The sequence below is a fragment of the Lathyrus oleraceus genome, chromosome 6 (genome assembly GCF_024323335.1).
Source record: "Lathyrus oleraceus cultivar Zhongwan6 chromosome 6, CAAS_Psat_ZW6_1.0, whole genome shotgun sequence".
Taxonomy (NCBI): domain Eukaryota; kingdom Viridiplantae; phylum Streptophyta; class Magnoliopsida; order Fabales; family Fabaceae; genus Lathyrus; species Lathyrus oleraceus.
The window spans coordinates 110,524,725-110,539,197 of record NC_066584.1 but is presented as its reverse complement, the minus strand read 5'-3'; the positions used below and the strand labels follow the sequence as shown (position 1 = coordinate 110,539,197).

General features: G+C 41.9%; 1 long non-coding RNA gene across 1 annotated transcript; it reads right to left on the bottom strand.

Moving 5' to 3' along the window:
- Positions 1–13,522: 13,522 nt before the first annotated feature.
- Positions 13,523–13,964, bottom strand: LOC127091409 (uncharacterized). The gene is made up of 3 exons (XR_007791920.1): positions 13,844–13,964; positions 13,657–13,767; positions 13,523–13,584 (listed from the first exon to the last, which is right to left on the bottom strand). It is a non-coding gene; the product is annotated as an uncharacterized LOC127091409 (long non-coding RNA).
- Positions 13,965–14,473: the final 509 nt, after the last annotated feature.

The following is a 14,473-nucleotide window of genomic DNA, read 5'->3' as shown; positions in this document are numbered from 1 at the left end:
TCGCTTTATTTCAAGCCGAGATTCAACTGTTTAGGCTCAAAGGGGTTAACAAATACTCTCTCTGCTCACAGGTAAGTTGTTTTTGGATGTAGTTGTGCTCGAAAGAAAACAAGTGCCTTGATCATTTCTAATTGCTTCCACAATTTCACAATAATAAAAGACAAATAATGAATCACATGAATCAACAAAACTTATTAGAATCCAGCATTTAAGTGAACAATGGAGGTTTCCTCACAATTTGTGGTTTTAAGTTCTAGATGAAGCATTCATTCAATTATGTTGCAAAAAGACAATATTCAATTTACCAAAAAGAGTAAAGTTCCTAATGCATTCTAAAATTTTAGCCGACGGTAACCATGTACCTTAGCTTCATTCACTTGTTTATTCTTATCATTGCCATCCAAGCTCGGATGCACCTTCATTGGGTACTTCTTGAGGAGCAACCAATCTAGAAGGGTTTGCCACTCAATCAACCAAAAATTTATTAAACACACAAATTAAAAACATAAATAAATAACATTAACATAAAATATAAATTTGTTCATGGGGGACAAAACACCCCAATAGTACAACACCATGGTCAAAATACAAAATCCGAAAATACAAATAGAAATAACATAAAAACTGAAAACACACAAAAACTTAACCCACTAAGGGATCAGGACTCCTCCTCGCTACCGGCCTCAGAACCGGTAGCCTCATCATCAACATCATCATCATCAGCACCATCAGCATCAGCGTCCACCCCCTCACCATAGACTGGCCTGTCCACAGGCCAATTAGCGTTAAGCATAAACTGCTCACGCGCCAACAATGCTCGAGCACCGGAGGGGTCATTACCTTGCAGTTCCAACCTCTGCATACTGTTGTGCATATCAATCATAGCTCTCTGGGATGCCGCCATCCACTCAAAACTGTAGTCACACACCGCTCGTAGGTAGGGATCCAGCCCGGGAGTAGAAGCACTAGGACCATCAGAAGCCCGAGTACTTCCCGAGGCTGCACTGCCACCGGTAGTCTTAGGTCTACAATACTTAGCCACATACCTATCATCGATAGGTGCCGGGATCCTCACCTGCCCACGAGACGGAAGTCTCACCCTAGCCTGAACACATAAGCTCATAATCAAACACGGGAAAGCCAGGGGACAATTAACACGAGCCCCCGACTTAAGCCCGCTCTCGACCACCGTCTTCAGCTCATTGGCGATTATCCTCGCCACATCTATCTCGACATTTGTGAGGATGGAATGGACCAAATGTGCCACTGGGATCGGCACAGTAGAGGTATGTGATTTAGGCTGGATGTTGGTCAAAACCAAGAGCAGTATCAGCTGAGCCATGGGAGTCATGTCCTCCCGGTGATACCTCACTGGAACCCCAGATGGGTTCGGCTCAACCGATTTCCCAGGTAAAAGTAGGTCGGCGGTAATGGCAGGGACATCTCGGTGAAGCCTGAGGTCGGTGTGGTATTGGTCTCTCTGGTCAGCTCCCAGCTGGAGCGGTTCCCCTAGGATTCGGTTGATAGCATCCCGGTCGAATGGAATTGCACGCCCGACAACTCTAGAAACCCAAGTAAAGGGCTCGTCGTCGTCGGGCAGTGCGTTAGCATAAAACTCCCGCACTGTCGCAATGTCGTAATGCTCTAAGGGACTTATCAACCTATCCCACTTCTTTGCGTCTATCAACCCGGCGAAAGTTCTGTAAGTGCCCTGTGGGTTGATCAGAAATCGCTTCTCTGGAAGTATTTTTCGCTTCTCCAGAGCGATGTATCGGGCGGCCTGCTTCGGGCCGACAAACTTGTCTTGGTCGAATTGAATAGGAACTGTTCGAGAAGTAGTTGCTCCCTTTCTTTTCTTACCAGCTCCAGACCTTGACTCCATCTGCAAAATATACAAAGAAACAACACACACCAAACAACAGATTAGCCAACAAAGCATAATTTTAAAATACTGCCTTGCTCGCTGCTGCTTCGCCTAGCGAAGTGGCAGCGAACGCTCGCCCCAGGTTCGCCTAGCGAGTGCTAGCGAACCTTACGGGTTTTGGGGTTTTCTGCATTTTCAAAGATGTTTCCCCCAATACCCGTACTCTAATGGTTCCCACATCAGAACCTAATGATTTCTCATGAAAATTAATCGTTCTATGCTATTGGGGATTGCCTAATTGCATGCAAAACCTAAAGTAACACTAAATCCCCAATTTGAAAACCTAAATCTTCAAGACTTGCAAACTCCAAAATACCACATGCAACCTCAATGTTCCCATACCACACTCATCCTATTTGCCATTCACATTTGGAAATTAAGAGTTAAAACAAAAAGACAAATGTAGTAGGGCAAACCTTAGTTACACGGATTCGGAAATGTGAAGTGAGAAGAGTTTGCAATCGACCGAAACGAACAAGTGTTGGTGATAAAGATGCAAATGAAAGAGTTTGAGAAGCCTAGCACAAAATCCTCAGCAGAGCCGTTCAGAAATTTTTTTTGAAGGTTTGGGGCAAAATGGCCCTGCTGAGATTTAAATAGTAAACAGTACTGCAGCGCTCGCTGCTGCCTCGCCTAGCGAGCTGCTAGCGAGCATGCTCGCTACTGCCTCGCCTAGCGAGCTGCAAGCGAGCATGACAGCAAGTGCATTGGCAAATGCAGCACTTGCAAGTCATCCAGCATGGGTTTAGCACAATATACTCCATACAACATAAAACATAAAGCAGTAAATACTTACAATGTTGGGGTGCCTCCCAACTAGCGCTTGTTTAACGTCGGCTAAGCTCAACGGTGCGATGCTCACAGAGGAGCATCGAGCGGCTGAGCACAACTCTCGCGATCCACATGACCGCCGAGATACACCTTCAATCGTTGGCCATTCACGGTCCAACTATCTTTCTTGTCCATGTCTTCAATGACAATGGCCCCGTACTCTTTTACTTCTTTCACCCGAAATGGCCCGGACCATTTTGATTTCAACTTCCCGGGAAACAATTTCAACCGGGAGTTGAACAATAGGACCAATTGTCCGGGCACAAATTCTTTGTTACGGATCTTCTTGTCGTGATACTTCTTTGCTTTTTCCTTGTACAACCAACTTGAGTGGTATGCGGCATTGCGCATCTCCTCCAACTCAAGTAGTTGTACTTTCCTTTTGTTACCGGCCAACTCATGTTCAAAATTTAAAAACTTTAGGGCCCACAAGGCCTTGTGCTCCAATTCAACCGGCAAATGGCAAGTTTTACCAAATACCAATTGAAAGGGAGTTAGGCCAATTGGAGCTTTAAAGGCCGTACGGTAGGCCCATAATGCTTCGTCCAATTTTTGGGACCACTCTTTTTTAGAATTAGACACGGTTTTTTCTAGGATTCTCTTAATCTCTCGATTAGAGACCTCCGCTTGCCCGTTAGCCTGAGGGTGGTACGGAGTTGTCACCCTATGCGATACACCATAATGCTTTAGAATTGTTTCCAAAGGTGCATTGCAAAAGTGTGACCCTCCGTCACATATCAACACTCGGGGGGTCCCAAACGGGAAAAGATGTTTTTCTTTAAAAATTTTATCACCGTTTTGGCATCCGCCCGAGGTGAGGCAATCGCCTCAACCCACTTAGAGACATAATCAACAGCAACAAGCATGTACTCATTCCCATAAGAGGGTGGGAAAGGTCCTACGAAATCTATGCCCCAACAATCGAACACTTCCACTTCTTGGATATTTTGGAGAGGCATCTCATCTCTCTTACCTATCCCACCGCTTCTTTGGCAGCTGTCACAACTTTGCGCATGGATATGTGCGTCTTTGAAAATAGTTGGCCAATAAAATCCCGATTGAAGAATTTTAGTGGCCGTTCTAACCCCATTATAATGTCCGCCATAAGGCGAGTTGTGACAATGCCAAAGGATGCTCTGGGCTTCATCACCAGTTACGCATCTCCTTAACAGGTTATCGCTACCCAACTTAAATAAGTATGGGTCATCCCAAACATAATACTTCGCATCCGAAAGGAACTTCCTCTTTTGGTTCGAAGTTAGGTCGGCAGGCATAAAACCACTAGCCTTGTGGTTTGCAAAGTCTGCAAACCACGGCCTAACTTGAACCTTAAACAGTTTTTCATCAGGAAATTCTTCCCGGATTTCCTTTTCAGATGCGGTAACCTCGACATTCACTAAGCGGGATAAATGATCCGCTACCAAGTTTTCCGACCCCTTCTTGTCTTTGATTTCGACATCGAATTCTTGTAACAAGAGGATCCAACGGATGAGCCTTTGCTTCGAATCCGGCTTGGTTAGCAGATACTTAATCGCCGCGTGGTCGGTATACACAACGACTTTAGACCCTATAAGATAAGACCTAAACTTTTCTAGCGCATACACTATTGCGAGTAGTTCTTTTTCCGTTGTGGCATAATTTATTTGAGCCTCGTTAAAAACCTTACTCGCATAATGTATCGCATGAAAAGTTTTGTCTTTTCTTTGGCCAAGTACCGCTCCAACAGCATAGTCACTCGCGTCACACATTAGTTCAAAATTTTCATTCCAATCGGGAGCGACTATTATTGGAGCGGTAACCAATTTTTCTTTTAAAACCTCAAAAGCTTGCAAACAATCTTCAGTGAAGAGAAATACCTGGTCTTTGGCGAGCAAATTGCTCAAAGGTTTAGCCACCTTTGAGAAGTCCTTGATGAAGCGCCGGTAGAACCCCGCGTGCCCCAAAAAGCTACGGATGGCCTTCACATTCACCGGAGGGGGTAATTTTTCAATTACTTCAACCTTAGCTCTATCCACTTCAAGCCCCCTTTTAGAGACTTTGTGGCCTAGCACGATCCCCTCGGTCACCATGAAGTGACACTTTTCCCAATTTAGCACCAAATTGGTCTTCACACACCTTTCCAACACCGTCTTCAAATTTGCCAAGCATAGACTAAACGTCCCACCAAATACCGAGAAGTCATCCATGAAGACTTCCATTGTTTTCTCTATCAGATCGGCAAAAATGGCTTGGACACATCGTTGAAAGGTCGCCGGTGCATTGCACAGCCCAAAGGGCATTTTTCTGTATGCGAACACTCCAAACGGACACGTGAAAGCCGTCTTCTCATGATCAACCGGGTCAACCGCAATTTGGTTGTACCCGGAGTAGCCGTCCAAAAAATAATAGTATTGTTGGCCCGATAGTCTTTCAAGCATTTGATCCATAAATGGGAGTGGGAAATGGTCCTTACGAGTCGCGGTATTCAACCGTCTATAATCTATACACATTCTCCACCCCGTGGCAACTTTAGTCGGGATCAATTCGTCTTTGTCATTTCGAATTACGGTCATTCCACCCTTCTTCGGAACCACGTGCACGGGACTAACCCATGGACTATCCGAGATCGGGTAAATCATTCCCGCATCCAATAGCTTCACAACTTCCTTTCGAACAACCTCTTTCATGGTAGGATTTAAACGGCGTTGTGGTTGAGCTACCGGCTTGAAATCCTCCTCCATCAAAACCTTGTGCATACAATAGGATGGACTTATTCCTTTTAGATCGGAAAGAGTCCAACCCATAGCTTCTTGATTGGTTTTTAGCACAATGATTAGACGGGCTTCTTCTTCTTTTGTCAAGAGGTTGCTTATGATGACCGGCTTTGCCTCGGTCTCATCTAGAAACACATATTTCAAAGTCGAAGGTAACTCTTTTAATTCAATTGGCGCTTTCTCGTCAATGACCTCCTTCTTCAAGTTTTCTTCCTCTACTTCCCACGGTTGTAGGTCTTCCAAACTATCAAGTTCCTTTAAGCATTCCTCAAGAGCTAGCTCCTCTTCAACAGTGAAAACCTCCAGTGAGTCGTCAAGAGCTAACTCCATAGGAGATATCTCATGAATATGCTTTGAAACCTCTATAATAGCGTCTTCGATCACATCGATGCGAAAGCTATCATTTCTATCCTTGGAATGCTTCATCGCCTCGAATAGATCAAATGTGACCTCCTCATTTTGAACCCGCACCTTCATTAAACCGTCATCAACATCTATCATCATTCTTGCGGTCTTCATGAATGGTCGGCCCAATATGAGCGGAGCATCATCATCTTCCTCCATATCAATTACAATAAAATCCACCGGGAAAAAGAATTTGTCGACCTTTACCAACACATCTTGGGCTACGCCATGAGGATGGGTCGTCGACTTATCCGCCAATTGCAATGTCATTCGGATGGACTTAATCTCGATGTTGCCAAGCCTCTTGATAATTGACAAAGGTATAAGATTAATGCTTGACCCCAAGTCAATAAGTCCCTTTCCGACATAAACGTCACCAATTTTAACCGGCAATGTAACTCTTCCCGGATCAACCTCTTTCTTAGGAAGCGTCCTTTGAATAATGGCACTACAGCTCGCATCAAGGACGATGGTCTCCGGTTCCGTATACCTCCGCTTTTTGGTTAGTATGTCCTTCATGAATTTGGCATACTTTGGCATTTGTTCCAAGGCTTCAGCAAACGGAATGTTGATTTGCAACTGTTTAAAAATATCCATGAACCGGGCGTAATGCCGTTCATTCTCCCTTTTGGAAAGAGCATGAGGATAAGGAAGATTTTGGACCGGAGTAGCGCTCACTACCTCCTTTCCCTTTGCAATTCTAGCACTTTTCCATCTAGGCTTCTTCACTACCTCCCTTATTACCTCATCACTTTTATTTTCCTCAATCTCCACACCTTTTTCTTTTTCAACTTCACCATTATTTTTATTCTTTTCAACTACTTCCTCATCACTCCACACTCCTATTTCACCATCAACATTTTCCTCCACTATTTCCTCCTCAATTTCTTTCTCTTTCTCTCTTTGTTCACTCTCAACTCTTTTTTCATTCTCACTACCCAACTCCCTCCCACTTCTCGTCATAATCGCCTTACAATGCTCCTTAGGATTTGTTTGCGTATTAGCCGAAAAAGAAGGACCGGTTTGTTGTTCAGCGAGTTGCTTGGCAAGTTGCCCAACTTGAGTTTCAAGATTTTTTATGGCCGCGTCATTACTCTTTTGATTGGCCATTGACATTTGCATGAATTGCGTCAATGTCTCTTCCAATTTAGAATTGACGACTGGCGGTTGTTGAGATTGATACGGATTTTGGGGAGGGTTTTGACGGCTAGAAGAACCACCCCCATAACCTTGGTTATGATAATAGTTGCTTCTAGGTTGGAACCCTTGGTTCCCTTGGAATTGTTGTTGTTGTTGTTGTTGAGGGTGCGGTTGATAAGGTTGTTGTTGTCTCGGTTGATAGTCCCGTTGATTGGCCATGTAGTTTACTTCGTCAAAACCGGGAGGTGGACAAAATCCGGTGTCATGTTCACCTTTACAAAGTTCACAACAAGCTATTTGTTTAGCTTTTGACGGTTCTCTTAACTCTTTGATTTGTTGCGTTAAGAGTTCCACTTGTTGTGAGATGAGCTTGTTTTGGGCAAGGATGGCATCATTCGTCCCTAACTCAAGCACTCCCGCCTTCTTCAAAGAATTTCCACGACTTTGACTCTGAAGATCATTCAAAGCCATTCGATTGATAATGTTGGTGGCTTCTTCGGCACTTTTTGACATCAACGAGCCACCCGAGGTGGCATCCAACAACGTCTTGCAGTTTGGTTGAAGTCCATTTCTGAAGATATGGATTTGAGTCAATTCATCAAATTCATGCCCTTTACATTTCCTAAGCATGGACTTGAATCTCTCCCACGCTTCATTCAAAGATTCACTGGTTCCTTGAGAAAACACCGAGATGGCCGTCTTTGATTCCATGAATCGGTTATGGGAGAAAAATCTTTCAATGAATTTCTCTTCTAACACGTTCCAGTCTGTCATTACGGCTGGTGTTTGATCGAGGTACCAATCCTTTGCTTTACCGAGCAAAGCGTGGGGAAATAAACGTCTGAACAACGGAAGCTCCTGAGCCTGATCCACTCCGGCAGCCAATGCTATCTCATAAAATTTTGTGAGAAAAGCAAATGGGTCTTCATGGTCCATTCCGGTGAATGGACTCCCATATAATAAATTCAAAGTTCCCGTCTTCATCTCAGCTTGCCTTCCTGTGTGGTTGGCAAACTGAGCGGTGTTCCTTGGACTATTGATACATGGAGTAGAAATAGGTGGTGGTGGTTGTGGCTCCATGTTTGGTATGAATGGGTGTGGATTTGTGGTTGAAGAACTTTCTCCTTGCTCTTGGCGTTGTCTAGCCTGTTGCCTCCTACGTCTCGTTTTGCTATTGAGCCTCCTTGCGGTTCTCTCGATCTCAGGATCAAAAAGAAGTTCGTCCACAGGGATTTGCCCTCGCATAAAACGTAAGCTGCACACTAAACCAAACAAATTACAAGCACAAGTCAAAAATTCACAAGCTAAAACTTAAACAACCATTGCGATGCTCGCAATATCAATTTACAATCCCCGGCAACGGCGCCAAAAGTCAATGCAATCACATGGGAAAGAAATAAAAGTCACAACAAGCAATGGTCAGGATTCGATCTGGGAAAAAGACCACACGACCAGGATTCAAACTGGAAACAGGCGGCCACCGAAGCCACTTTCTTCTCCGGTGAGCCTGCAGATTCCGGCCAATTTTGCAGGTCTTTAAACCTTAATGAAAATGCACGATCCTTATACCAAAATGAAGCTGGGGTGATGTACATCACCCCTGTAACCTTGAATCACACTCAAGATTCCTATAAATGGAGAAATTTGAGGTGGAAGATTCAGGTATGCAAGATGCAGGTCAAGGAAAAGCAAAATTGAAGCTACCACTAGATTGCCTCTCAAGTGAGGACTTCATAAAACATTAGATCCAAGCAAAAAGGTCCATGGATGATGAGAATCGAAGAAAATACCAGTTGGAATGTAAGCTTGAGTTCTGGTAATTTGAGCACGATGCCTTGCTTGCTTTGCTAAAACAGAAGTTCAATGAGATGAATGATGAAGGTTTAGAAGCATTAGATCTAAGAATTCAACCAGATGAAGCTAAATTTTAGATCTGAAAAATTTGAGAGAAATGCAATTTCTTCTTTAGTGATGGCTATGGAAAGAATTCTGCAGCATTTCAGGTTGAATTAGGCGTGTGAAATGAATGGAATGAGGTCTCTATTTATAGAGGAAGTGGCAAGGAAAATGTGATCAATCCGTGTGCATGGCATGTGGAGCTTCATTGCATGGGCTTGCATGATCATGCACAAGGCCCAAAAACAATGCCAAATGAATTCTGAGCATCAGCCAAATGGAATTGGACGTGTGACTTGCAAGGCAATTGCTTATGTACCAAGATTTCAAGTGAATTCCTCATTTGTACCTAAACAAACATCTCTTCGAAAGTACCATTTAGAAAATCCAAACATAGGCATATGGGTAATGGTTGGAAAGGTCTTTGTATAAGGAACAAATGTTATGTTGGATAAAAACTCATTTGAAGTGTGGAAATGTATGAAATTTGAGTTTAAAGTGCAAGGTGCATGATATGTCAAGGCAAGGTTTCTAAATTTGGCCAATTTTCAAGCCCCTCTATTTTGATGATGCAAGCCTCAAATGGAAACACCTCCAACATCAAAGTTTTAGATATTTTCAAGACAATCAAAATGGACTTAAATTTTGCATCATTTGGATTTTTGATGAAAGAGTTATGGGAACTTGAAGTTGGACTTTTTTGACTTTTAATGCATTTGGTAAAAAAGGACCTATAATGTCTTGCATTATCACATGTATTTCCTTTGAGATTTTGAAATTTTGTTCAACATAACATTTGAAGTAGACATATTAATATTTCCAATTAATTTGATCCCACCTCAAAAGCATAAAAAATGAATGAGTTGTGTCCTTGGGAAGTTGACCCAAAATTAGGGTTTTAGTCAAAATGACCTATAATGTATTGGAATAACATATGGCCTTCCAAGCTTCAAATCAATTTTTGATGAACATGAGAGTTGTTCATATTGTCCTTAAGAACAATTTTTATTTTGGAACCATCTCCATTTTACCAACACATAAAAAGTTAGGTCTTAGTGCATTTCAAAATAGTCAGATGAATTGACTGATCAACTTCTCAAGTCCACAACTCATATCTTGATGAATTGATGATTGAGGACACTCAAATAAGTTCAAATATGCATGAAATTATGAATTAAAGAACTTCCCTTGATTGTATTTGATCATGGGCTGAGGTTGCTTCATGAGCAAGGCATTGTGATGCACAAATGAATTAGGGTTTCTCTGAAGAACAAGACCTCAAACCCTTTGACTTGATTTGATCAAAATGATGCATTGAGGTACTAGGGAGGCATATTTGATGGATGAGATATTTGGGAACCATTACCATGCTTGCTATCATCTCCTTTTGACCATTTCTTTGTACTAATGATCTTCTTGAAGCTTTGGACTTTGTGATTGCTCAAGCTACAAAACAAAAGATGTTAGTGACATATTTTTGTGCTTTTGGTTAGTAAACAAAATGAGAAAAGTAATGATATACAATTCAAGCATGCTTGGTGATCTCAAACCAACTCACAGAAGGTCCCACCCAAAGGCAAAGGGAACCAAGATGCTAATGATCCTTGAGGCTATGCAAATGAAGTGTTATGATGCCATGAGGGATCCTAGGGACAAAATTGGGGTCTTACAGATGCCCCTATTTAAGGTCATTATAGCTGGAGAAGTGAAGGTTAAAATCTTCGTTTCAACGAGGTAGAATGGGCTTAAATAATAACAAAGAGACGGATTTTGGTCCCTAAGATACCTCATGATGCAAATGTATGCAGAATGGTAACACTCTATGGGGATATCTATCCACAAAGGAAAATATCAGGAGTATTTGACAATCCATCTGAGTAATATGCTCATAAAATGGGACAGAGACTCTGGGGACTCTAATGGGGATAAGAAGGAAATGCGTGAGCAGGGCACGACTCAAAGCTTGGGGAACAGAATTCTAAAGGGAGTAAATCCAATGGAAAGACATTGATCTGACTCGAAGGTGCATGTGTTGGGGAATATGCCAACACAGCACCATTAACCACAATGGATACTTCGGATAAAAATCCGGACTCAGGTGAGGATAATCCACTAAGGGACCTCACTGGGGATATCCAAAAAGGAATCTCCTGGGGAAGCAACGGGATGAGGTATTATCGGTTACTGGGTAATAAGCTCAAAGAGACGTGTGATCTAAACACCGGTATAAGGGTGAGAGAACAACATGCTCAGGAAGAATGAATATCTAAGACCTGTATAAGGGTGAGAGATATCAATCAACCAAATCATCTGAGGAAGACCTACAAAGGTATATTTCGACTCAGGAAAATCTGACTCCACAGGGGACAAAAAGTCATAATAGGGAGCAGAAGGAAGGAACACCAGGGATACCGGTTACTGGGCATATAATAGGTGACCTACCAAAGTGTGAATTGGGGAATATTCCCAAAACACTCATCATCCAAAAAGAGGGCAACAAGCAAACTCGATTAAGGGATGGTCATTCGATTCCAAAACAGGGATACGAATCTTACTCGACTGGGGAAGAACAAAAGCTTCGACCAAAGAGTGCATGAGATATATTATCTATTACCGTCAGAACGTAGATAATATACTCGCATGGAAGATTATCCACAACCGGTTACTGGGTTAATAAAGGATAAATCGATCGACAAAGAGAAAGGCATCGGGATACCAACACTAGGTATATAATGATGACCAATCAAGGGGAGCAACAAACATTACCGGCAACCGGTATGAAAGATGACTTGCTGGGGATAAATTGTCTAATTAGAGCAATTATCCAAAAGAATGAGGGAATATCAATACCGAATATTGGATAATGATAACCATCTAGGAGGGGATTACATCTACCGGATACTGGGTAGAAAACCACAGAAGAGTAACCGTCACCTATTAGGATGAACAAAAGGTTAACTCTGCAAAGGGGAGCAAATAGGGTTTACAACTACCGGTATAAGGGTAGAAAACCACAGATTCCGCTGAGGATAAGATGAATGATTATCGATTACTGAGCAATTATTCATTTATACCACGGGGAAGCACAGGAAACAGTCACAAGAGGCCAATTTATGATTAAACCAAAGAGGCAATCTGAATCAAGACTCGTCCTAGTGAGGATATAACTCAATAGGGAAACCCATCCCAATATATGTGCTGGGAGGAAGCGAAAAAAACCATTGTCCACGAGGATATAACTCAGTGGGGAATGCAGAAGGAAAGATAAACACTTTCTGTTTAAGGGGCTGACTCTACATTGAGGGATCAGACACCAACACCTGCTTGGGAAATGTATTACCAACTAGCAGGGGATAACGAACAAAGATATATGGCAAAAAATGCAATATGAATATCCAAATGTTCGAAAATTATATGCACACATGTGTGATGGTTAATGTATGATGAATGCTGACAAACAGACATTTCTAACACGAACAGGCTTCACAGGAATACAAACATCCGGTACTACATCTCAAGAGAGCCAGATCACCAGAGAGTATCCAATCTGCTGGGAATCAGAGATACCAAGGAGCAAAGACCTCCGCAGGGGATGAATCATCAGTCATGGCTGGAGAAAAGAGTATATTGCACAGACAGAATCTTCCACATAAGCAACTCTACTGGGGAATCTATCCGAGGGATAAAGGGATTCTGGGGATCAACCACCAACTACCTTACCCACCAAGGGGATCACGTCTGCTGAGGAGACACTACAACAAACAAGACCTTAGACAGCGCTTTTTTTAGCCTTAGACAGCGCTTTAAAGCGCTGTCTAAACCTCCGCTGCTAAAGGTTTAGACAGCGCTTTTTTAAATCTTAAAAGCGCTGTCTAAGCCCCCCCCCCCCCCCCCCCCCCCCCTTAGATAGCGCTTTGGACAAAAGCGCTTTCTAAGACCCTCCTATTTTAATTTTTTTAGGTATACCTTAGACAGCGCTTTTCAAAAAGCGTTGTCTAAGCCCCCCCCCTTAGACAACGCTTTTGCCTAAAGCGCTTTCTAAGACCCTCCTATTTTAATTTTTTTAGGTATACCTTAGACAGCGCTTTTCAAAATATATACAAATTTATGTACACATTTACAAGTCATTACATATACTACAAATGTACACATTAATTACACAAATTTATGAAAAAACATTGAGCTCTATCATGAATTGACACCACTCCTCTTTGATTTCGTCCACTTGATCCTTTGTATAAAATGCACACTTGAATTCCTCAAAGTACTACATAATAATATAACATATTTTGAATTAATTCCAACTATTTAATTATATGAGATATGTGTAAATATAAAAATAACTCATAAGTTAGAAATACATACATCGGTGGGAATCATTAATCGGCCCAAAGCAAGAGTATCTCGCATAAACCTCAACATGAAATACCCGCAATCTATTTGATTACGTTGTTGAGGACACTACATATGAAAAAAAAATATGGATTATAAATCCTAAGTTTTATCAAGTGTCATCACTAATATAATAAAAAATGTGGTAATTAAAAATATACCGCCACTTTAATCCATGTAATGGAGTTGGCGCCCCTCCTTGAGGTTTGGATATCTCGTTGGGTCCGAAAAGCTTGTAGGACGCTAATAAAATAAAAATGAAGCAATTAGAACAATTCACATAAACTAAGAAAATTTTTGAACATTCTCACTTACGTGTCAATTAGGACCTTCATATCCGGGTATGTTGTCCAATCATTTCCTAACGAGTCAAGATAATACACAATTTCTCGGATAGGATTGATTGCGAGCAACAACCAATGTCCACTGTAATGATTAGGCAAATGTTAGATGGTAACTTGGAAAATAATTATAATAGATGAATTTAGAATGAAATGCTAACCCGGTATTAAACGGTATAAAAAACAACTTCTCCGCATCTTTATTGTCCATGAGGATCCGAAGAACGTACTCCGTCACGGTATCCGGTCTATTTAAGATTAAACCTAAGTTGACGGTCGCGGGTGCTAAGAATCCGAATGACTCGTCCAAATCATTGGGGCGCATCAATTTGTCATACAAAAACCTAATATAAAAACATCATTAACACCTCTTTTGAAACATAAAGTAAACCGGATTAACATAAAGTAAACATCATTAACATAAGTTGTTTAATTAATAAAACAAAGTAGACCGGATTTACCTAATATATGTATTGACAACGTTGACGCCGATTTCTTCATGACCAAAAACTTGCATGAAGTCTTCATTACCAATCATTTGGTCGTAATCAAAGCCGAAAATCCCTACCTCCATATGTACATTCCGAACACCTCCGGTCGGTATATCGGTCATCTCTAGAAATGTCCTGAGGCACGACCTATACTTGGTGGTAGGTTTTTTCCTAGCTACGGTCTTCTTAGCACCAGAACTTTTTACCCGTGCGGAGGCGTTGCTAACCTCCTTTTTTTGTTGTGCGGAGGCATTGCTAACCTCATTTTATTGAAGCTACATGTCATATAAATAGTTAGAT